This window comes from Scyliorhinus torazame, chromosome 24 (genome assembly GCF_047496885.1).
Source record: "Scyliorhinus torazame isolate Kashiwa2021f chromosome 24, sScyTor2.1, whole genome shotgun sequence".
Classification (NCBI taxonomy): Eukaryota; Metazoa; Chordata; class Chondrichthyes; order Carcharhiniformes; family Scyliorhinidae; genus Scyliorhinus; species Scyliorhinus torazame.
The window spans coordinates 45,235,379-45,258,981 of record NC_092730.1 but is presented as its reverse complement, the minus strand read 5'-3'; the positions used below and the strand labels follow the sequence as shown (position 1 = coordinate 45,258,981).

The following is a 23,603-nucleotide window of genomic DNA, read 5'->3' as shown; positions in this document are numbered from 1 at the left end:
TGCTAACCAGAATCAGTGAGCTCAAACGTGTGTTCTTGTTGAAAGAAAAAAATAAGGAAGTGAATAGTTGTGTGGTTACTGCAGGGCAGTAATGTTGTAGCTCCTGGTTTAAGGAGCAGAGTGCGCAGCGGAAGCGTGCTGGGTCATTAGCCCGAGGTCGAGGAATCGAGGGTAATCTCTGCTATTTACATTCTCCCTCACACCAAAAGGAAACATAACACACGTTCCTGTTTGCTTTGCAGAAAATAGCTATCAGAAACTTTCTTGCAGTCTCATCCCGGCATTAGTCCCAAGAATGAAAGAGACAGCATGACACATTACAACATTGTAAAGCTCACACATAGGGAACCACAGAGAAAATGCTTTAAAGTCTCAGCAGATCTGACAGTATCTGGAGGGAGAGAAATGAGCTGACGTTTCGTGTCCAGGTGACCCTTAGTCAAAGCTGCTCGGGAAACGTTATCCAGTCGTACCCCACAGAGGGGAAATATAGATATATAACGATATCCAGTAATAACTCACAGGGGGCCAATAAGGAAATAAAGCTTTATCGAGCAATGAATCACAATAGAAGCCGAGTCCCAAACTTCCCCTCTTGGTCGGATGTGAACAATCCAACCTGGCAGACTATTTACAAGAGAAGACGAATTTTACCCTTCTCTTGGGATCAATATGAATTCCTCAACCAGACTCACCGAAGCAGATTTTCGAGTCATGAGCTGGGCTTTTGCCGGTGGGGTCTTGCTGTGCGTATTTAAGCGGGAATCTCATGTACTGAGACCAACGCTTTTCCATTGAAAGGGAGGTATTGGATCTTCCTGAGGTTGAAAATCTTGCTGGAGGAATTTAACCTCGTGGAGTAAAAGGCAATATCAGGAGAGGGATTCGAACCCACGCCTCCAGAAGAGACTGCGACCTGAACGCAGCGCCTTAGACCGCTCGGCCATCCTGATGCGTTGACGCAAAAACTAAGATCCGTGCACAAATCGACTTAAAGTCTGTCTTCATCTTCATTACATTTCAAACAAGACATGCTTTCCCTACTTTTGAACCCCAGCCAGAGTCCTGTATCTGATTGCCATCCTTGTCCAAACCGCTGGTGGTAAAGGAGCTTCTCATTGCTGCATTGATCAGTTTCCTCTAATCAGCAAGGTCCGATATACCGCTCTATCTGTTCCTCAGACGAAGGTTTTGAAAGTCTAAGATCTGAGGACGTGAAGTATCTAATTGGAGAGTTGCATTCTGGCGACTGCAATCTCTCCCCACAGCTGCTTCCGGTGCTGCTCTCACAGACAAGTAGCCGAAGAACCCCTCCACTGTCCAATCAGGTAAATGTTCATCCAGTAGAGGCGGCAGAAGAGTGTTCTGGGAGAAGTCAACTTAGTCACCTCGACTGTACTGTGGCTAGCTGAAGAACAGGTGTCAAAGAGTGGATAAGACTGAAAGCAAAACTTTGGTACCAATAAAGAAAAAGGCAGATGTGCTGCTGACAAATAGCAACCTTCTTCCGTTTGGTGTGATTGAGATTACGAATAGCAGAGGATGGTTTCGATCCATCTACCTCTGGGTTATGGGCCCAGCACGCTTCCGCTGCGCCACTCTGCTCGGTGCTCATTTTTTTTGTGGTCGGACTTGAGGCAAAGTTTGAGGAAGTCTGTAACAGCGTGATCAATGTTCCCAGAGAGATGAAACTGCTGCCCCGAACTTCATTTTATAAAGGTGATTCCAGTCACTCCCCACTTTCCCATCAGAACAACGTCACAGAAAAATCACATCACCTTCCACAGAACAACCATTCCGCACGAAAGTTAATTATCTGAACTGTGCTGACCTGTATCTGTGTGCTCAAACGTCTGTTCTTGTTGAAAGAAAAAAATGAGGAAGTGAATAATTGTGTGGTTACTGCAGGGCAGTAATGTTGTAGCTCCTGGTTTAAGGAGCAGAGTACGCAGCGGAAGCGTGCAGGGCTATTAGCCCGAGGTCGAGGAATCGAGGGTCTTCTCTGCTATTTGCATTCTCCCTCACAACAAAAGTAAACATAACACACGTTCCTGTTTGCTTTGAAGCAAATAGCTATCAGAAACTTTCTTGCAGTCTCATCCCGGCATTAGTCCCAAGAATGAAAGAGACAGCATGACACATTACAACATTGTAAAGCTCACACATAGGGAACCACAGAGAAAATGCTTTAAAGTCTCAGCAGGTCTGACAGCATCTGGAGGGAGAGAAATGAGCTGACGTTCCGTGTCCAGGTGACCCTTAGTCAAAGCTGCTCGGGAAACGTTATCCAATCGTACCCCACAGAGGGGCAATATAGATATATAACGGTATCCAGTAATAACTCACAGGGGGCCCAATAAGGAAATAAAGCTTTATCGAGCAATGAATCACAATAGAAACCGAGTCCCCAACTTCCCCTCTTGGACGGATGTGAACAATCCAACCTGCCAGACTATTTACAAGAGAAGACGAATTTTACCCTTCTCTTGGGATCAATATGAATTCCTCAACCAGACTCACCGAAGCAGATTGTCGAGTCATGAGCTGGGCTTTTGCCGGTGAGGTCTTGCTGTGCGTATTTAAGCGGGAATCTCATGTACTGAGACCAACGCTTTTCCATTGAAAGGGAGGTATTAGATCTTCCTGAGGTTGAAAATCGTGCTGGAGAAATTTAACCTCGTGGAGTAAAAGGCAGTATCACGAGTGGGATTCGAACCCACGCCTCCAGAAGAGACTGCGACTTGAACGCAGCGCCTTAGACCGCTCGACCATCCTGATGCGTTGACGCAAAAACTAAGATCCGTGCACAAATCGACTTAAAGTCTGTCTTCATCTTTATTACATTTCAAACAAGACATGCTTTCCCTACTTTTGAACCCCAGCCAGAGTCCTGTCTCTGAGTGCCATCCTTGTCCAAACCGCTGGTGGTTAAGGAGCTTCTCATTGCTGCATTGATCAGTTTCCTCTAATCAGCAAGGTCCGATATACCGCTCTATCTGTTCCTCAGACGAAGGTTTTGAAAGTCTAAGATCTGAGGGCGTGAAGTATCTAATTGGAGAGTTGCATTCTGGCGACTGCAATCTCTCTCCACAGCTGCTTCCGGTGCTGCTCTCACAGACAAGTAGCCGAAGAACCCCTCCACTGTCCAATCAGGTAAACGTTCATCTAGTAGAGGCGGCAGAAGTGTGTTCTGGGAGAAGTCAACTTAGTCACCTCGACTGTACTGTGGCTAGCTGAAGAACAGGTGTCAAAGAGTGGATAAGACTGAAAGCAAAACTTTGGTACCAAGAAAGAAAAAGGCAGATGTGCTGCTGACAAATAGCAACTTGTTTCCGTTTGGTGTGATTGAGAGTACGAATAGCAGAGGATGGTTTCAATCCATCGACCTCTGGGTTATGGGCCCAGCACGCTTCCGCTGCGCCACTCTGCTCGGTGCTCCTTTTTTTAGTGGTCGGACTTGAGGCAAAGTTTGAGGAAGTCTGTAACAGCGTGATCAATGTTCCCAGAGAGATGAAACTGCTGCCCCGAACTTCATTTTATAAAGGTGATTCCAGTCACTCCCCACTTTCCCATCAGAACAACGTCACAGAAGAAATCACATCACCTTCCACAGAACAACCATTCCGCACGAAAGTCAATTATCTGAACTGTGCTGACCAGTATCAGTGTGCTCAAACGTCTGTTCTTGTTGAAAGAAAAAAATGAGGAAGTGAATAATTGTGTGGTTACCGCAGGGCAGTAATGTTGTAGCTCCTGGTTTAAGGAGCAGAGTACGCAGCGGAAGCGTGCAGGGCTCTTAGCCCGAGGTCGTGGAATCGAGGGTATTCTCTGCTATTTGCATTCTCCCTCACAACAAAAGTAAACATAACACACGTTCCTGTTTTCTTTGCAGCAAATAGCTATCAGAAACTTTCTTGCAGTCTCATCCCGGCATTAGTCCCAAGAATGAAAGAGACAGCATGACACATTACAACATTGTAAAGCTCACACATAGGGAATCACAGAGAAAATGCTTTAAAGTCTCAACAGATCTGACAGCATCTGGAGGGAGAGAAATGAGCTAAGGTTTCGAGTCCAGGTGACCCTTAGTCAAAGCTGCTCGGGAAACGTTATCCAGTCGTACCCCACAGAGGGGCAATATAGATATATAACGGTATCCAGTAATAACTCACAGGGGGCCAATAAGGAAATAAAGCTTTATCGAGCAATGAATCACAATAGAAACCGAGTCCCCAACTTCCCCTCTTGGACGGATGTGAACAATCCAACCTGCCAGACTATTTACAAGAGAAGACGATTTTTACCCTTCTCTTGGGATCAATATGAATTCCTCAACCAGACTCACCGAAGCAGATTGTCGAGTCATGAGCTGGGCTTTTGCCGGTGAGGTCTTGCTGTGCGTATTTAAGCGGGAATCTCATGTACTGAGACCAACGCTTTTCCATTGAAAGGGAGGTATTGGATCTTCCTGAGGTTGAAAATCGTGCTGGAGAAATTTAACCTCGTGGAGTAAAAGGCAATATCAGGAGTGGGATTCGAACCCACGCCTCCAGAAGAGACTGCGACCTGAACGCAGCGCCTTAGACCGCTCGGTCATCCTGATGCGTTGACGCAAGCACTAAGATCCGTGCACAAATCGACTTAAAGTCTTTCTTCATCTTTATTACATTTCAAACAAGACATGCTTTCCCTACTTTTGAACCCCAGCCAGAGTCCTGTATCTGAGTGCCATCCTTGTCCAAACCGCTGGTGGTTAAGGAGCTTCTCATTGCTGCATTGATCAGTTTCCTCTAATCAGCAAGGTCCGATATACCGCTCTACCTGTTCCTCAGACGAAGGTTTTGAAAGTCTAAGATCTGAGGGCGTGAAGTATCTAATTGGAGAGTTGCATTCTGGCGACTGCAATCTCTCTCCACAGCTGCTTCCGGTGCTGCTCTCACAGACAAGGAGCCGAAGAACCCCTCCAGTGTCCAATCAGGTGAACGTTCATCCAGTTGAGGCGGCAGGAGAGTGTTCTGGGAGAAGTCAACTTAATCACCTCGACTGTACTGTGGCTAGCTGAAGAACAGGTGTCAAAGAGATGATAAGACTGACAGCAAAACTTTGGTACCAATAAAGAAAAAGGCAGATGTGCTGCTGATAAATAGCAACTTTTTCCCGTTTGGTGTGATTGAGAGCACGAATAGCAGAGGATGGTTTCGATCCATCGACCTCTGGGTTATGGGTCCATCACGCTCCCGCTGCGCCACTCTGCTCGGTGCTCTTTATTTTTGTGGTCGGACTTGAGGCAAAGTTTGAGGAAGTCTGTAACAGCGTGATCAATGTTCCCAGAGAGATGAATTTGCCGCCCCGAACTTCATTTTATAAAGGTGATTCCAGTCACTCTCCACTTTCCCATCAGAACAACGTCACAGAAGAAATCACATCACCTTCCACAGAACAACCATTCCGCACGAAAGTAAATTATCTGAACTGTGCTGACCAGAATCAGTGTGCTCAAACGTGTGTTCTTGTTGAAAGAAAAAAATGAGGAAGTGAATAATTGTGTGGTTACCGCAGGGCAGTAATGTTGTAGCTCCCGGTTTAAGGAGGAGAGTGCGCAGCGGAAGTGCTGGGCCATTAGACCGAGATCGAGGAATCGAGGGTATTCTCTGCTATTTACATTCTCCCTCACGCCAAAAGTAAACATAACACACGTTCCTGTTTGCTTTGCAGCAAATACCTATCAGAAAATTTCTTGCAGTCTCATATCGACATTAGTCCCAAGAATGAAAGAGGCAGCATGACACATTACAACATTGTAAAGCTCACACATAGGGAACCACAGAGAAAATGCTTTAAAGTCTCAGCAGATCTGACAGCATCTGGAGTGAGAGAAATGAGCTAAGGTTTCGAGTCCAGGTGACCCTTAGTCAAAGCTGCACAGGAAACGTTATCCAGTAGTACCCCACAGAGGGGCAATATAGATATAGAACGATATCCAGTAATAACTCACAGGGGGCCAATAGGGAAATAAAGCTTTATCGAGCAATGAATCACAATAGAAACCGAGTTCCCAACTTCCCCACTTGGAGGGATGTGAACAATCCAACCTGCCAGACTATTTACAAGAGAAGACGAATTTTACCCTTCTCTTGGGATCACTATTATTTCCTCAACCAGAGTCACTGAAGCAGATTATCGAGTCATGAACTGGACTTCTGCCGGTGGGGTCTTGCTGTGCATATTTAAGCTGGAATCTCATGTCCTGAGACCAATGCTTTTCCATTGAAAAGGAGGTATTGGATCTTCCTGTTATAAAGAAGAAGGCAGGTGTGCTGCTGACAAATAGCGACTTGTTTCCGTTTGGTGTGAGTGAGAATATAAATAGGCTTGGAACTTGCTGGCGAGGCCATCGCCGGTGATGATGACGTGGCGTGGACTCGCTGAACCAGGTTCAGGAGCTCGAGCACCGAGCAGGGACGCTCTATCAGGCCCGACGATTTCAAACCATAGTGTTGCCGTGTCGCCTTGTTGGATACCCCTAGTTGACAGGAACCACTGGCAGCTATGGCATTGCCATTGTAGTCAAGGAACTGGCAGGCCGGTGGAAGAATGCTTGGTCTGGCGCGCATGGTGTCGAGGCCGGATTTTGAGATGAGGTTCGCTGATGCGCCGGTGTGAAGTTTGAATCGGATGCAAGCCTTGTCTCATTTCATTTCATTTTGTTTTCATTTCATTAATTGTGTGGACAGCACACCACTCGTCGATCCACACTGAGGATCGAGAGGCGTTTCTCGTTGTGGTGGAAGGCAGCGCATGTGTAGTTATGATGCCCACCCGGTATGGGGACCTAACGCACTCAGCATCAGGGTCTGTTGGGCTGTCGGGATCGGAATCTGGCATGCCTTGTTGTATTGAGCGGACACTTCTGCGCCGCAGCTGGGATCGCTGGCTTCTGAGCGGTGGAGCAGATCTGCAAAGGGCTGCATAGTGGCCAAGCTTGCCACACTGTAGACACCGGCGTCGTTTTGCCGGACATTTCCGCTTTAAGTGGGTGGAGCCACAATTCGGAGATGTCATGACGCCGACGGCAGGGCATTTCGTGCGCCATCGTGCATGCGCAGTGCGATCGGTCGACGTACGCACCTGTGCAGTCATGTTTTCGGCCTCGTCGTCCACTCGGTCATGGCGCACATGCGCAGGGACCCGGGAAAAACGCACAAAGCGACCACTCTCCTCGATGCTCAGGCCGTGCATTTGAACAATGGCCTGCACCCGTTCCACCTCATGGGAGGCCAGTTTTGCAGTTTCTGCCGCCCTGATGTGGGAGTAACGATTCTTAGCATGCTCATGGATAACGCATGTCTCGATAGCAACTGAGAGGGTCAACTGTTTGACTTTCAGGAGCTGCTGCCGAAGGGAGTCGGAGTGGACACCGAAAACGATCTGATCCCGGATCATGGAATCTGCCGTCGAGTCATAGTTACATGACTGCGCTAGGATGCGGAGATGGGTCACGCAGGACTGAAAAGTTTCATTCTTACCCTGAAGCCTCTAATGGAAAAAGTACCATTCAAAGCTCTCATTCACCTCAGTGTCGCAGTGGCTGTCAAACATCAGCAGGACTGTTTCAATTTTGTTTTGTCTTCGCCGGCAGCGAATGTAAGGGAGTTGTAGATGTGGATGGCGTGGTCCCCCACGGTGGAGAGAAATAATGTGATCTTCCTGGCATCCGATGCTGCTTCGAGGTCAGAGGCCTCGATCTGCAGGAGGAACTTTTGCTTGAAGATTTTCCAATTGGCGCCAAGGTTGCCGGAGATGCGGAGCTGCGGAGGAGGCTGGTGTTTTCCATTTCACCGGATGGCTGCTTCCTGGTCAATGCTGATTCACTCGAGATAGGTCCGTCAAGATCAGTATCACTCTGGTACCATGATGTGTTAGGCAGGTAGGCTCAATGTGGACTGCACTCGATGCAGGGAAGCTAAAAACAGACGTCGAACACTGGAGAAAATCCAACACTGTTTTATTCAACGATAGAACTGATACACATATTCAGCTGTGGGTCGACACTATACTGAACTGACTGGAGACCTTGTAGTAGCCTGATCAGACTTACTAGCTACCGCATGGTGTTTGCACTTGCTAGCTCGTGGACTCTGACTGTCTCAGTGGCTGGGTCCAGAGAGAGCGGGAAACCTAGTGCCCTCTGGCTTTATAGTGGTACTGTCCTGTTTGGTGATTGGCTGCACTGTGTTGTGCTTACTGGTCATCCTGTGTGTCCATCACTGACTGTCTGCATCTCATTATATACATGAGTGGATATTATGACAGACTCCAAATCCAATGGTCTTTTTCCACGGATATTCTATCCCTTCTCACAGACAGACTGGGAGACCCGTCATCGCATGAAAGCAATAACTTCCTGGAGTGATTCCAGGTTGGGTTTATATCGCATAAATTGTCAATGAATGTCTTGTTAAACGTAGTTCAGTTAGCGGAGTGGCTGTGGCTTGGTACTTGCAGTCAAATGGGGTTCCTCCGCACAGATTCGAAACCTACTCACACTGTAGGCAGCACGGTAGCACAGTGGCTATCACAGTTGTTTCACAGCTCCAGGGAGCTGTCTGTGCAGTGTCTGCGTAGGTTTCCTCCGGGTGCCTCCGGTATCTTTCGGAAGTTCGGTGCAGACTCAAGAGGCCGAATGTCCTGCAGGGATTCTCTGGATAACAAAGTAGAATCGTCAGAACTCCGACATTGACGGGATGTTTAAGGCGTCTGACTGATCTTCATCATGATGCGATCAAATGTTTGTATCTTTCAGTCTTTCCGCGGTGTTTTATTTACAATGTGTAGAAACATGTGAAACATGGTGTTGAAGTGTTTCCCATCAGTCCATTCAGAACAATCCTTCAGCTGATATGATGGAAATGTAATTTGCTGACAGAAACAACATTCCCAACACTTCACATCTGGCTGCACATCTGGACCAATGCACACAGACGACCTTCTTCCGTTAGTTATTGTGCACATTAAATATCCATGAGGTGGTTTGGTGAAGTCAGGTCATATGGCGAGTTGGCCGAGGGGTGATGGCGATGCGCTGCTAATCCATTGTGCTTTCCATCTGCGGGTCTGAATCCATTCTCGTCGATGATCCATTTCCTGCGTCTCCGCGTTGGGCCACTTATTGAGGGTGACCTGATGATTCATTCAGTGTCTCAGGAACTAGGATGGAGTTTAGATTCGGAGTTCAACAGGCCTGAGGAGTGAATCTTCTTGCACCAATCTCTATACCGATATTCCGAATCCTCTGTCTGATAATCGATTTAAATCACGACACCAGCTTTGGGCAGGAGTTGGCACCATGAAAACTTGCGGCTTCAGAAACTCCAAAACAGACGCCAGCTTCATCTGGGGCACTGCTGGCAGATTTTGTCTTTCCAGAACCGGCCGCCCAGCCGTGAAATCAACTTCATCAGATGACCTCATTACACTGTAAGACGGAGGAGCAGAAGTATGCCATTCGGCCAATCGTGTCTGCTCCACCATTCAAAGAGATTATGACTGATCTGATATAATCCTCAAACCCACTTTCCCGCCACATCCCCATAATCCTTGTTTTCTTTACTGATTAAATCTTGAACATATTAACTGACCCATCCTCGACAATCGTATTCGCTTAGAAACGATATTTCCACAGATACACTATCTCCTTAGAGAAGAAATTACTCATCATTTCTGGCTTAACTGGGCGGTCCCTTCCCCTGAGATTAATCCCTCAGGTCCCAGACTCTCCCACATGGAGAATCAAACTCTCAGCATCCCCCCTGTCAACCCCCCTGAAAAGCTATTAAATCAGTGATTTTGAATGCTAGGAATTATTCCCTGTCCCAAAGATTAGGTCAGGCCTCTGGATTCCCAATCCTGTGACATAATCTTTCATCCCTCTGAACAACAGTTGATTCGGCTCATTATTAAACATCTTGGGCCAGTGGGCCGATGAATGGCAGATGGAGTTTAATTTGGATAAATGTGAGGTGATGCATTTTGGTAGGTCAAATCAGTGATTGACCTACTCAGTTACTAGTAGGGAGTTGGGGAGAAATACAGAACCAACAGATCGAGGAGAACAGGTTCACACATCCTTGAAGGTGGTGTCGCAAGTGGAAAGGGTGGGGAAGAAGGCATTCAGCATGCTAGGTTTTAAGGTCAAAATATTGAATACAAGAGTTGTGATGTCTTGTTCAAGTTGTACAATACATGCTGGTAAGACCACAAGGGAAATACTGTGTTCAATTCTTGTCACCCTATTTCGGGAAGGATATTGTTGAACTAGAAAGGGTGCAGAAGTGATTTACAAGGATGCTACCAGGACTTGATGGTGTGAGTGAAAAGTAGAGGCTGGATAGGCTGGGACTTTTTTTTCCTGGAGCGTAGGAGGCTTATGGGTGATGTCATAGAGGTCTATGAAATAATGAAGAGCATAAATAAGGTAATGAGGAGCATCTGGAACGGGCTGCCAGAGACAGGGGCAAAGGCAGTTATCATTTTGTCTTTTAAAAATCAGTTAGACAGTTACATGGGCAGGGTGGGTGTAGATGGATATGGGCCAAATGCGGGCAAGTGGGACTAGCTTAGTGATAGAAACTGGGCGGCATTGACAAGCTGGGACGAAGGGCTGTTTCCATGCTGCCAACATCCAATACTCTTTGACTCTGTCTGTCTTCCTGATGATATTAGAATTTCCTCCACAGAATTGTATTGAACCGATTGATACATAATATTTTATTCTATATTTTATCCAAGTCAAACAGATTCATTAGGGGATAAATAAAATACTAAGATGAAAGCGAATTGAATGAACAATGTTCCAAAAAATTATATTCCAAAAAGAGCCCTGCAACGTTTGGCTGGAAAGGTGAAACTTTGAACGGAGGAAGGAAAACTCGGCTGACAGCAAGTTCCACCGGATTTCTATATCAAACGATCGCGGTGGGACTCGAGCCTCCAATCTTCTGATAGCTTCATTAGGTTCACAGAAATCAGATGCCTTAGCCATTAGGCCACGCGACCACCGCATGGGACATACGGGCTGATGTTTATCGCATGTGAATAAATACTGTGATTCTCTCTGTTTCCCTAGAAACCAGTACAATGCAGAAGGAGGCCATTCGGCCCATCGACTCTGCATGACCCTCCAATCCTGCACCCCACTCATGCTTTAATTTGGATCTAGACTGGGAAGTTCTGTGCTGTTCCATGTAAAGCAAAAATGAACTTCGAGGATATTTCCAATGCAACTGTTTTTCTTACGCAAACAATTGAATTCGTGAAATCGTGCGTTTCGGGAGCTGGGATTTTCGAGTCTCTCAAGGCTTCTCTCCAAATCCAATGGTCATTTTAAGGTAGATTCAACCGCTCCTCACATAAACACCGGGGCACCATTCATCGCCGGAATGCAAGAACTTCCTGGAGTGACTCCAGGCCGGTTTTATAATGTTTTGTATGTTTTATAATGTTTAATGAATGACCTATTGAACACAGCTGCGATTATCGAGTGGTTAAGGTGTTGGACTTTCCCCAGTAGGTTCGAGCCATGCTCCCAACGACTGTGACTGAAGAATTAATCGATTTTTAGCAAACGGTTTGACACAAAGTTCGTTGCTTAGCAAATTCTAATCTCCTCAGGAAGAGGGTTAATGGTAATTTGGACATCAGCCCGGCTAGTTCAGTCGGTGGAGCATGGGACTCTTAATCCCAGGGTCGTGGGTTCCAGACCCACGTTGGGCGCTTCCATATTGTAATCTGAGAGTGTTGAGCTGATCGGACTGATTTGATAACAGGAACACAAGGATATGTTCCTGAACTGGGACTCCAGAGGCCTGAACTGATCTTTCGTGACAAGATTTACTTAATCTGGAATTGAAATTTCGTCTCAGTAATGGCGCAGAAAGGTTCTGCTTCAGACGGATCATATTTCCACAACTGGGAACACATTTACACAACAGGGAATGATCTGACACAATCACAGTGAAGATCTGTCACCGGCACAGTCACGGTTCCAAGAGAGAGAACAGTTACACAGCAGAGAGCTCAGTTACACAGCAGACAGCAGAGAGCACAGTTACACAGCAGGAAAAACATTTAATTGCCTATCTTTGTGGAACAGAAAATCCCTTTTTCCTAAATAACCAGTTTTTCCATTTCAGTACCTTGCTGGTTTGCTCGGCACCTTTTCTGTGTGTCATTGTGTGTGTGTCCTGATAGTCTCTTCCTGCTTTACTGTGTGTCTTTCTCTGTCTGTTACAGACGTGCTGATGTTCCGTGTTATTGTCCAGCCAAGGTGAGCTTCACAACACGTGGTTCTCGTTTAAGAGTAAAATAGTTATGTGGCTGCCGCAGAACAGCAATTGCGAACACAGTGGGTCTAAAAAGCAGAGTGGCGCAGCGCAGCGTGTTGGGCCCATAACCCAGAGGTCGATGGATCGAAACCATCCTCTGCTATTTATATTCTCAGTCACCCCAAAATTAAACATGACTCTATCACCCTGCGGCACATCCGCCTTTTATTTTCAGTAGATTAGTATCAAAGTGTTGCATCCAGTGTGAACGGGACATTTTCCCCAGGAATGAAGCAGACAGCATTACATCACTGTGAAGCTCAAAGTAACAAAATAGGGAAGCTCTTCAATTGACTCTGAGGAAAACAGACAACATCTGCTGAGTTGTGTGAGTATTATTGGTGCCAATATCACATCTCCACTGACTGGAATGAGTTATGTTTTATTAACACAGTCATGTCATTTGGTAAAGATCAAACCGGGAGTTTTTTTTAGTGTTTTCAAATCCTTTAACAGCGAGAAGGGGAAAAGTTTATATAATAACTTCCAGGAATACCCCACAGAGGGGCAATAAGCATATATAACAATATCCAATAATAAACTACTATAGAAACCGAGATCACACTTTCGCCACTCGGACGGACGTGAACAATCCAACCAGACTATTTAGAACAAGCGAAGATTCCTGCCTCCAGCTACCTCATTTTCTCCAGCTCTCTTCCTCAGCTCGAAACACACGAAATCACGCAAACGCCTCCGATCAAATTATTATTGCGATGGCCGGGAATCGCACCCGGATCAACTGCTTGGAAGGCAGCGATGCTCACCAGTATCCCCCCATCACATACCGCCGAAGGTTGAGTCCTTTTGATGCTTTGCATTAGTTTGATAAATTGTTTCGTAAACGATGTCTTACTATGTTTATGTTATTTCACTCCAATTTGAAATGCTCCTGAAAGAAAGTGTCCGTGTCGCACTGCTCCCTGTCAGCCAGGAGATGGCACCAGTCCACAATAAATGTATTTATTTCTGATGTTCTGCGTGTCATTACATAGGACTCTTGCTCTGGCCTGAGACCTTACCTATTCCTTATGGCCTGATGCTGCCGTTTGCACCCTGGTTAAGTAATCATAGAATGCCTCCAGTGCAGAAGTAGACCATTCAGCCCATCCAGTCTGCACCGACGCACGGAAAGATCACCCCAACACGGCCCAATCATCTCCGAACCGTTTGGATACATCAGGTGTCAGTCTCGTCTGGAGACCAGGGTTCAATCCCACTCCTGACATTGACATTGATTCTCAGCTGCGATAAAATGCCAGATGTCCCGGGTTCAAAAATCCGGGCGAGCCCGGATGGTGTCACTGACTGAAATTGGGAGGAGGTTTGATCTCCCGGGAAGTTATTGCAGCGAATATATCAGTGCAGAACACGTGAAGAAACGGACAGGGTATTTAAAGGTCGTTTGATCATGGTGTGGGATTCTGAATTTCTCCTCAAGTAAAAGCAGACGCACGCTTTTGAATCCGCGCAGCTGGCTGAATACAATGGTTATTTGTACCTGATAAGCCTTTGATTTGATCAATGCGCTTTCGGGGTGAGGTGGCCGAGTGGTTAAGGGGACGGTCTGCTAATTCATTGTGCTCTGCATGCGTGGGTTCGAAACCCATCATTGTCGATTTTCCATCCTGCTTTCTCCCAGTGGGACTCATTTTTCCAAAGTTTCTGCAATCACCGATGTGACAATCCAGTCCAAGTTGTGAGGCCGGATTGCATCGAGTTAGAACATAGAACATAGAACGGTACAGGCCCTTCGGCCCACGATGTTGCACCGAAACGAAAGCCATCTAACCTACACTATGCCATTATCATCCATATGTTTATTCAATAAACATTTAAATGCCCTCAATGTTGGCGAATTCACGACTGTTGCAGGTAGGGCATTCCACGGCCTCACTACTCTTTGCGTAAAGAACCTACCTCTGAACTCTGTCCGACATCTATTACCCCTCAGTTTAAAGCTATGTCCCCTCGTGCAAGCCATTTCCATCCGCGGGAGAAGGCTCTCACTGTCCACCCTATCTAACCCCCTGATCATTTTGTATGCCTCTATTAAGTCTCCTCTTCTCTCCAACGAAAACAACATCAAGTCCATCAGCCTTTCCTCATAATATTTTCCCTCCATACCAGGCAACATCCTGGTAAATCTCCTCTGCGCCCGCTCCAAAGCCGCCACGTCCTTCCTATAATGCGGTGACCAGAACTGTACGCAATACTCCAAATGCGGCCGAACCAGAGTTCTGTACAGCTGCAACATGACCTCCCGACTCCGGAACTCAATCCCTCTACCAATAAAGGCCAACACTCCATAGGCCTTCTTCACAACCCTATCAACCTGGGTGGCAACTTTCAGGGATCTATGTACATGGACACCTAGATCCCTCTGCTCATCCACACTTTCAAGAACTTTACCATTAGCCAAATATTCCGCATTCCTGTTATTCCTGCCAAAGTGAATCACCTCACACTTCTCTACATTAAACTCCATTTGCCACCTTTCAGCCCAGCTCTGCAGCTTATCTATATCCCTCTGTAACCTGCTACATCCTTCCACACTATCGACAACACCACCGACTTTAGTATCGTCTGCAAATTTACTCACCCACCCTTCTGCGCCTTCCTCTAGGTCATTGATAAAAATGACAAACAGCAACGGCCCAAGAACAGATCCTTGTGGTGCTCCACTTGTAACTGAACTCCATTCTGAACATTTCCCATCAACCACCACCCTCTGTCTTCTTTCAGCTAGCCAATTTCTGATCCACATCTCTAAATCACCCTCAATCCCCAGCCTCCGTATTTTCTGCAATAGCCTACCGTGGGGAACCTTATCAAACGCTTTGCTGAAATCCATATACACCAACATCAACTGCTCTACCCTCGTCTACCTGTTCAGTCACCTTCTCAAAGAACTCAATAAGGTTTGTGAGGCATGACCTACCCTTCACAAAGCCATGCTGACTATCCCTGATCATATTATTCCTATCTAGATGATTATAAATCTTGTCTCTTATAATCCCCTCCAAGACTTTACCCACTACAGACGTGAGGCTCACCGGTCTATAGTTGCCGGGGTTGTCTCTGCTCCCCTTTTTGAACAAAGGGACCACATTTGCTGTCCTCCAGTCCTCTGGCACTATTCCTGTAGCAAATGCTGGAATGGGTATTAAGGGCGCTGGTTACATCACTGCTAGAGTTTTCCATATCACTTGACATGTGCGACATGATTGACAAAATTTAACTACATCTTTATGTAGTCCAGGCCAATAAAAATGTTCCTGGATTTTAGCTTGAGTTTTCCCTTTTCCCAAATGACCTCCCACTGGTACCTCATGTGCAACTCGCAACACCTCTTTTGTATACCCTACCGGCAATACTACTTGATGAACTTCTGCCCACTTTTCTTCCGCCTGCATATGTACACGTCTCCATTTTCTCATTAGGACATCATTTTTACGGGAATAACACTCTGGTATACTCTCAGATTCCTCTTCCGTTTATGCTTTCTGATATATCCGTTTCATTTCTACATCTTTCCGTTGTAACTCCGCCAATTTTCCTGAACTAAAAATATCCGCCTCATCCTCCACCTGTTCTTGTTCTTTTTCAACCATCTGATCAAAAATCGTTTCGGATAATTGCACTTCAACTTCATCTTCACTCTTTGATTTCTCATCTTGTCTTAGCCTGTGACTTTGCGACCTTGTTACTACACAATCCGGAAAAATCCCAGGATCTTCGTCCTTCAACACTTCAGTTGTCTGATTTTCCACTGGTTTATCAACCACGGTAGGCATCACTCCCATCTGCGATGCAGCTATACATTACCCAAGATAAACTGTATTCCTGGACAAGATAGTTTATCTATTACTCCGACTAGCACTTCCCTTCATTGGACTTTCCAACCTTACCTTATATAATGGAACGCTACTCCTCTCACACTGAATTCCACATATCACCACCTTTTCTGGCAACATTCTTCCCAAACTACATAATTCCTCATCTCTTACAATTAAAGATTGACTAGCTACTGTATCTCTTAAAATTGTGACTTATTTACCTGCTCCTCCTGATACACAGGAGTAAACTTTACCCAGACAACTAAATTCTTTAAATACATCTGGCACCTTCTTAACAATTACTTCCTTAACAGGCTGTACAATTGTTTGCACCTCCTTCACTTCCCTTGGGCTTTCCTTTACCACTCTAACAAACCCCACCGTCTTATCCTGTTTTACCACATCAACCTTCTCAGTGCTTTTCTTCAACCATCAACACTGTGACTTTACATGGCCTAGTTTATCACAGTGAAAACATTTGAAACTTTTCAGTTCTTTTCCAACTTCCTGGATGTCTTTTTTAATCTGAGGTACTCTCTCTTTAGTGTCTGCCATCAGATCACCTTTACCTTTACCACTTGAGTATTTCTCATGTCCCCAGTTTCTATCCCTCACCGGCTGAAACTGATGTCGGAAACCAATCTTTGATTTATGAACAAATTCATAATCATCTGCCGTTTCCGCTGCTAATCTCGCAGTTTTAACCCCCTGTTCTTCCACATGAGTTCTCACTACATCAGGAATTGAATTTTTAAACTCCTTCAAACGTATTATTTCTCTGAGAGCTTCATACGTTTGATCTATTTTCAAAGCCCTTATACACCTATCAAAATTACTCTGTTTCAGCCTTTCAAACTCCATGTATGTTTGACCAAATTCTGTCCTTAAATTTCTAGACATTTGTCTGGAAGCTTCCGGCACTAGCTCATATGCACTCAAGATGGGTTTCTTCATCTCCTCATACGTTCCAGATACCTCCTCCGGGAGTGATGTAAACACTTCACTCGCTCTACCTACCAGCTTTGTTTGAATCAGTAACACCCACATGTCCTGTGGCCATTTCATTTGTTTCGCTACCTTCGCAAATGAAATGAAAAAGGCTTCCACTTCCTTCTCGTCAACGGTTGGTAATGCTTGGACATATTTAAATAGATTCCCACCAAGCCTTCGACTATGACGCTCTTTCTCACTATCCTCGTCGCTATCATCCAACTGTACGTTTCCCTTCACATCTGCCAATTTTTACAGATTGTCAAGTTTCATGGCCATTTTCTGAAGTTCAAACTCCCTATCTTTATCTTTTTCCCTGATCTGTATTTCCCTTTCCTTTTCTTTTTGTTCTGCTAGGGCTATTCTTGCTTTTCTTCTTTCTTCTCGCTCCCTTTCTTTTTCCTTTCACTCTCTTTCTCTTCCTTTTTCCTCTCTCTCACTCTCGTATTCAAGCCGCTTTAATTCGTTCTCATGTTCCATTTGTTTCATTAGCAACTGAATTTTTGCCATTTCCAATGAGTCAAACTCTATCTCAGGCAACTTTAAATGCTTAACCACCGTCATAACTACCTCATCTTTTCGCATTTTGTCAGGTAATGTTAACTGCAATGTTCTTGCCAAATCTAACAGTCTGCTTTTCGTTCCTGTCCGTAAAGTAGTACGTGTGACATTCTCCACATCCAAAAACTTCTGGGCCTCTGAAAGAGCCATGGTTCACAACACTCTCCCCACTTAAACTAAAATACCACAGCGGAAAAGCAACAATCCTTCACTGTCTTTAAGTTCACAAAAGCCAATCCAATAGATAGACTTTTATCCCGGATGAGCCCCCAATTGTTATGGGCGAGGCGTTTTCAGAACACCAAGATGTATTATGAAGTTCAACCAATCTCTCCCTTCAATGGATTTGTTGCTTTTCTTAGCATCTTAGCACATGGCTTTTTCCCTAGGTGTGGGATTACAATTATGGACACGTGGGTTTTTAAACACAAAAAACTGTTTATCCCATGAACTCAACTTAACATCTTAAATAAACATTGGATCTCTTAACACCCCTTACTTCAAAGATCACTCAGAAAATATTGCAATGGTAAATAATTCCTTAAAATGTGCCTTCAAACTTCCAAGCGACTTAACACCTTTAAACAGAATCACATCAGGCTAAAGGCTTTCCAATTATGAATTTAAATCTCCCAAATAATCCAGAGATCGTCCTTTATGTCAGAGGCCCAGATCCCTGCAAACACAGACGCTCCCAAGCTCTTTTCAAACTTGCAGCTCTCTGGAAACACACAGACACACACAAGCTGCTTTTAAACTGAAACTAAAAACCTACAAAATGGCTGACCTAAAGCCCAGCTCCAACCACTCTCTGACATCACTGTTTTCTTCAATGTACATTGCTTAAATGTCCATGTCTTGAAGGTAAAGTCACATAACAGTACACTATGAAACCATGTGATTTATCTACCTTCTGTGTCTGATTCGTCATTGTTTGCGATACGACTTACCACAGTGGTATCATCCACAAACTGAAAGATTGAGTTGGAGGTAAATCCTGCCACACAGGATTTCCCTCCATATTCAGCGGGTCCGTTCATGACAAGACTGAAGAACGATCACTCGTCTATCCAATCAGTGAGGTTTGCCTCACTGTGAGACAAGATTAACAGAGAGAAAACCAGACGAATTAGTTTCAGATCACACGGCTATAATAGAACTGAATCATGAAAACCCCGCCTTCTCACAATTCCCGTTCCAGCCTCCCGGGACAGGCGCCGGAATGTGGCGAGTCGGGCTTTTCACATTAATTCATTGAAGCCGACTTGTGACAATAAGCGATTATTATTATTATTATTGCTCCTCGCCTGAGGTATGGTGATCCTCAGGTTAAACCACCACCAGTCAGATCTTACCCTCAAAGGGCCTATGGTGATCAGGGACTTAATTTACTTTAGGACTGGATCAATGTATGACATTTCCAGGATGTGACTTCCCTCAGATTGGCCAAATGATTGACAGCCGGGAAATTAACGACAATTGAGGAGTTACTGCTACCTGAGGCTTGGTTGGAATGTTGGTTTTAAAGATTCATCATGAAATGTAGAGAGAAAAAGTCGGGAAAGTGGACATGAGGATTATCATGAAATCATTAAAATGTAAAAGGAGGCCATTCTGCCAATCGACTCTGCAACGATATTCTGAAAGAGCCCCTGTGTCCCCATCACATCCCTGTAACACTACCCACCTTTCTGAAGACTAAGGGGCAATTTAGCATGGGCACTCCACCTACCCCGCACACATTTGGACTGTGCGAGGAAATCGCAGCACCCGGAGGAAACCCACACAGACACGGAGAGAAAGTGCAAACTCCACACAGTCAGTGATCAAAGGCTGGAATTGAACCGGATCGCGGGCGCTGTGAGGTCGCCACTGTGACAACGTGCCACCGTATGAGGTCATAACACGTCATATATCAGGTCAAGCATGATCTCATTGAAATACGGAGCATATTCGATGGGCTGAATGGCCTACTTCTGCTCCAACGTCTTATACCCTGATATTGTGTAAATGTGGACCGGGTCTTGTGTAAAACTCTTGTTAAACCAACACAGACACCGCGTGTCGACTGCATCTGATTATCTGGCGCAGAGAAGGTGAGTGTGGAACACGTGTCGTACCCATCAAACTCTGCTACTCACCTGACTGAGATTTGTTCTGTATCTGTAAATCACAGGTAGTGTTCGCGAGTGGGGGGAACACTCTGCACCTCAGTCTCTGGAACAGTTTGTGAGAGCAGGATTCCTTCATTATGAGTCAATATCTGGTACTGTATGTGAGGGCGGGATTCAGTTTCTATCAAACATTGGTACTGAATGTCACTGTGGAAATCTTTCTGTATCTATCAATCACAATTACTGTTTGGGAAAAGTGAGATTAATGCGTAACATCAGCACGGCTGTGACAGACAGAGAAAGACACACAGAAAAGCAGGAAGAGACTATCAGGCCACACACACAATGACACAGAAAAGGTGCCGAGATGGAGAAAAAGGTAATTTAGGAAAATGTGTTTTCTGCTGCACACAGAGAGGCCCTGCTTGTAAATGTATATCCTGCTGTGTAACTGTTCTCTCTGCTGTGTAACTGTGCTCTATGCTGTGTAACCGTGCTCTCTGCTGTGTAACTGTGCTCACTGCTGTGTAACTGTGCCTGCTGCTGTGTACCTGAGCTCTCCGCTGTGTAACTGAGCTCTCTGCTATGTAACTGAGCTCCCTGCTGTGTAACTGTGCTCTTTGCTGTGTAAACGTGCTCTCTGCTTTGTAACTGTGCTCTCTGCTGCGTAACTGTGCCTGCTGCTGTGTAACTGAGCTCTCCGCTGTGTAACTGAGCTCTCTGGTTTGTAACTGAGCTCCCTGCTGTGTAACTGTGCTCTCTGCTGTGTAACTGTGCTCTCTGCTGTGTAACTGTGCTCTCTGCTGCGTATCTCTGCCTGCTGCTGTGTAACTAAGCTCTCTGCTGTATAACTGTGCTCTCTGTTATGTAACTAAGCTATCTGCTGTATAACCGTGCTCGCTGTTGTGTAACTGAGCTCTCTGCTATGTAACTGAGCTCTCTGCTGTGCAACCGTGCTCTCTGCTTTGTAACTGTGCTCACTGCTGTGTAACTGTGCCTGCTGCTGTGTAACTGAGCTCTCCGCTGTGTAACTGAGCTCTCTGCTGTGTAACTGAGCTCCCTGCTGTATAACTGTGCTCTCTACCGTTTAACCGTGCTCTCTGCTTTGTAACGGTGCTCTCTGCTGTGTAACTGTGCCTGCTGCTGTGTAACTGAGCTCTCCGCTGTGTAACTGAGCTCTCTGCTATGTAACTGAGCTCCCTGCTGTGCAACTGTGCTCTCTGCTGTGTAACTGTGCTCTCTGCTGTGTAACTGTGCTCTCTGCTGCGTAACTCTGCCTGCTGCTGGTTAACTAAGCTCTCTGCTGTGTAACTGAGCTATCTGCTGTGTAAACGTGCTCGCTGTTGTGTAACTGAGCTCTCTGCTATGTAACTGAGCTCTCTGCTGTGCAACCATGCTCTCTGCTTTGTAACTGTGCTCTCGGCTGTGTAACCGTGCTCTCTGCTGTGTAAGTGTCCTCTCTGCTGTTACTGTGCTCTTTGCTTTGTAACTGTGCTCTCTGATGTGTAACTGGGCTCTCTGCTGTGTAACTGAGCTCTCTGCTGTGTAACCTTGCTCTCTGCTGCGTAACTGTGCTCTCTGCTGTGTAACCGTGCTCTCTCCTATATAACTGACCTCTCTTCTGTGTAACTGTGCTCTCTGCTGTGTAACTGAGCTCTCTGCTGTGTAACAGTGCTCTCTGCTGTGTAACTGAGCTCTCTGCTGTGTAACTGAGCTCTCTGCTGTGTAACTGAGCTCTCTGCTGTGTAACTGAGCTGTCTGCTTTGTAACCGTGCTCGTTGCTGTGTAACTGTGCTCTCTGCTGTGTAAGCTTGCTCTCTGCTGTGGAACCGTGCTCTCTGCTGTGTAACCGTGCTCTCTGCTTTGTAACTGTGCTCTCTGCTGTGTAACCGGGCTCTCTGCTGTGTAACTGAGCTCTCTGCTCTGTAACTGAGCTCTCAGCTGTGTAACTGAGCTCTCTGCTTTGTAACCGTGCTCTCTGCTGAGTAACTGAGCACTCTGCTGTGTAACTGAGCTCTCTGCTTTGTAACCGTGCTCTCTGCGGTGTAACTGAGCTCTCTGCTGTGTAACTGAGATCTCTGCTGTGTAAACGTGCTCGCTGCTGTGTAACTGTGCTCTCTGCTGTGTAACTGAGCTCTCTGCTGTGTAACTGAGCTCTCTGCTGTGTAACCGTGCTCGCTGCTGTGTAACTGAGATCTCTGCTGTGTAACCTTGCTCTCTGCTGTGGAACCGTGCTCTCTGCTGTGTAACCGTGCTCTCTGCTTTGTAACTGTGCTCTCTGCTGTGTAACCGGGCTCTCTGCTGTGTAACTGAGCTCTCTGCTGTGTAACTGAGCTCTCTGCATTGTAACCGTGCTCTCTGCTGAGTAACTGAGCGCTCTGCTGTGTAACTGTGCTCTCTGCTGTGTAACCGTGCTCGCTGCTGTGTAACTGTGCTCTCTGCTGTGTAACCTTGCTCTCTTCTGTGTAACTGAGCTCTCTGCTGTGTAATTGTGCTCACTGCTGTGTAACTGTGCTCTCTGCTGTGTAACTGTGCTCTCTGCTGTGTAACTGTGCTCTCTGCTGTGTAAATGTGCTCTCTGCTGTGTAACCTTGATCTCTGCTGTGTAACTGTGCTCTCTGCTGTGTAACTGGGCTCTCTGCTGTGTAACCGTGCTGGCTGCTGTGTAAATGTGCTCTCTGTTGTGTAACCTTGCTCTCTGCTATGTAACTGCACACTCTGCTGTGTAACGGAGCTCCCTGCTGTGTAACTGTGCTCTCTGCTGTGTAACTGTGCTCTCTGTTGTGTAACTGAGCTTTCTGCTGTGTAACTGTGCTCTCTGCTGTGTAACTGTGCTCTCTGCTGTGTAACTGTGCTCTCTGCTGTGTAACTGTGCTCTCTGCTGTGTAACCGTGCTGGCTGCTGTGTAACTGTGCTCTCTGCTGTGTAACTGTGCTCCCTGCTGTATAACTGTGCTCTCTGCTGTGCACTGTGCTCTCTGCTGTGTAACCGTGCAGTCTGCTGTGTAACTCTGCGCTCTGCTGTGTAACAGATCTCTCTGCTGTGTAACTGAGGTCTCTGCTGTTTAACCGTGCTCCCTGCTGTGTAACCGTACTCTCTGCTGTGTAACTGTGCTCTCTGCTGTGTAACTGTGCTCTCTGCTGTGTAACTGAGCTCTCTGCTGTGTAACTGAGCTCCCTGCTGTGTAACTGTTCTCTCTGTCGTGGAACCGTGACTGCCGGTGACAGATCTTCACTGTGGTTGTGACAAATCATTACCTGTTGTGTAAATGTGTTCCCAGTTGTGGAAATATGATCCGTCTGAAGCAGAACCTTTCTCGGCCATTACTGAGACGAAATTTAATTTCCAGAGTTATTAAATGTTGTCACGAAAGGTGAGTTCAGGCCTCTGGATTCCCAGTCCAGCGACATAACCTTGTGTTCCTGTTATGAATACAATTCATTCAGCGTCAATATTTTCATGGAAGCGCCCACGACCCTAGGATTAAGGATCCCATGCTCCACCGACTGAGCTAGCCGGGCTGGTGCTGCACTATCTCTTAAACCTCTTCTGGAAGAGAGTTGCTGCGGTGCTCATTCGGAGTGTCAGTGCTGACTGGTTGGGCCGAATGGCCTACTTCTGAGCTGGATATTCTACGATTCTATGATACAAGGAGGTTGATGCGGTGGTGTCCTTCTGCCATACTGCCCACTCCTGACACCATGTAGAAATGCTGC

At 46.0% G+C, this 23,603-nt stretch overlaps 4 non-coding genes across 4 annotated transcripts; 1 reads left to right on the top strand and 3 right to left on the bottom strand.

Moving 5' to 3' along the window:
• Positions 1-870: 870 nt before the first annotated feature.
• Positions 871-953, bottom strand: trnal-cag (transfer RNA leucine (anticodon CAG)). The gene has a single exon. It is a non-coding gene; the product is annotated as a tRNA-Leu (tRNA).
• A 1,742-nt stretch (positions 954-2,695) lies between these two features.
• Positions 2,696-2,778, bottom strand: trnal-caa (transfer RNA leucine (anticodon CAA)). Its single transcript has one exon. It is a non-coding gene; the product is annotated as a tRNA-Leu (tRNA).
• Positions 2,779-4,520: 1,742 nt separating this feature from the next.
• Positions 4,521-4,603, bottom strand: trnal-cag (transfer RNA leucine (anticodon CAG)). The gene has a single exon. It is a non-coding gene; the product is annotated as a tRNA-Leu (tRNA).
• Positions 4,604-11,699: 7,096 nt separating this feature from the next.
• On the top strand, positions 11,700-11,772 carry trnak-cuu (transfer RNA lysine (anticodon CUU)). Its single transcript has one exon. It is a non-coding gene; the product is annotated as a tRNA-Lys (tRNA).
• Positions 11,773-23,603: the final 11,831 nt, after the last annotated feature.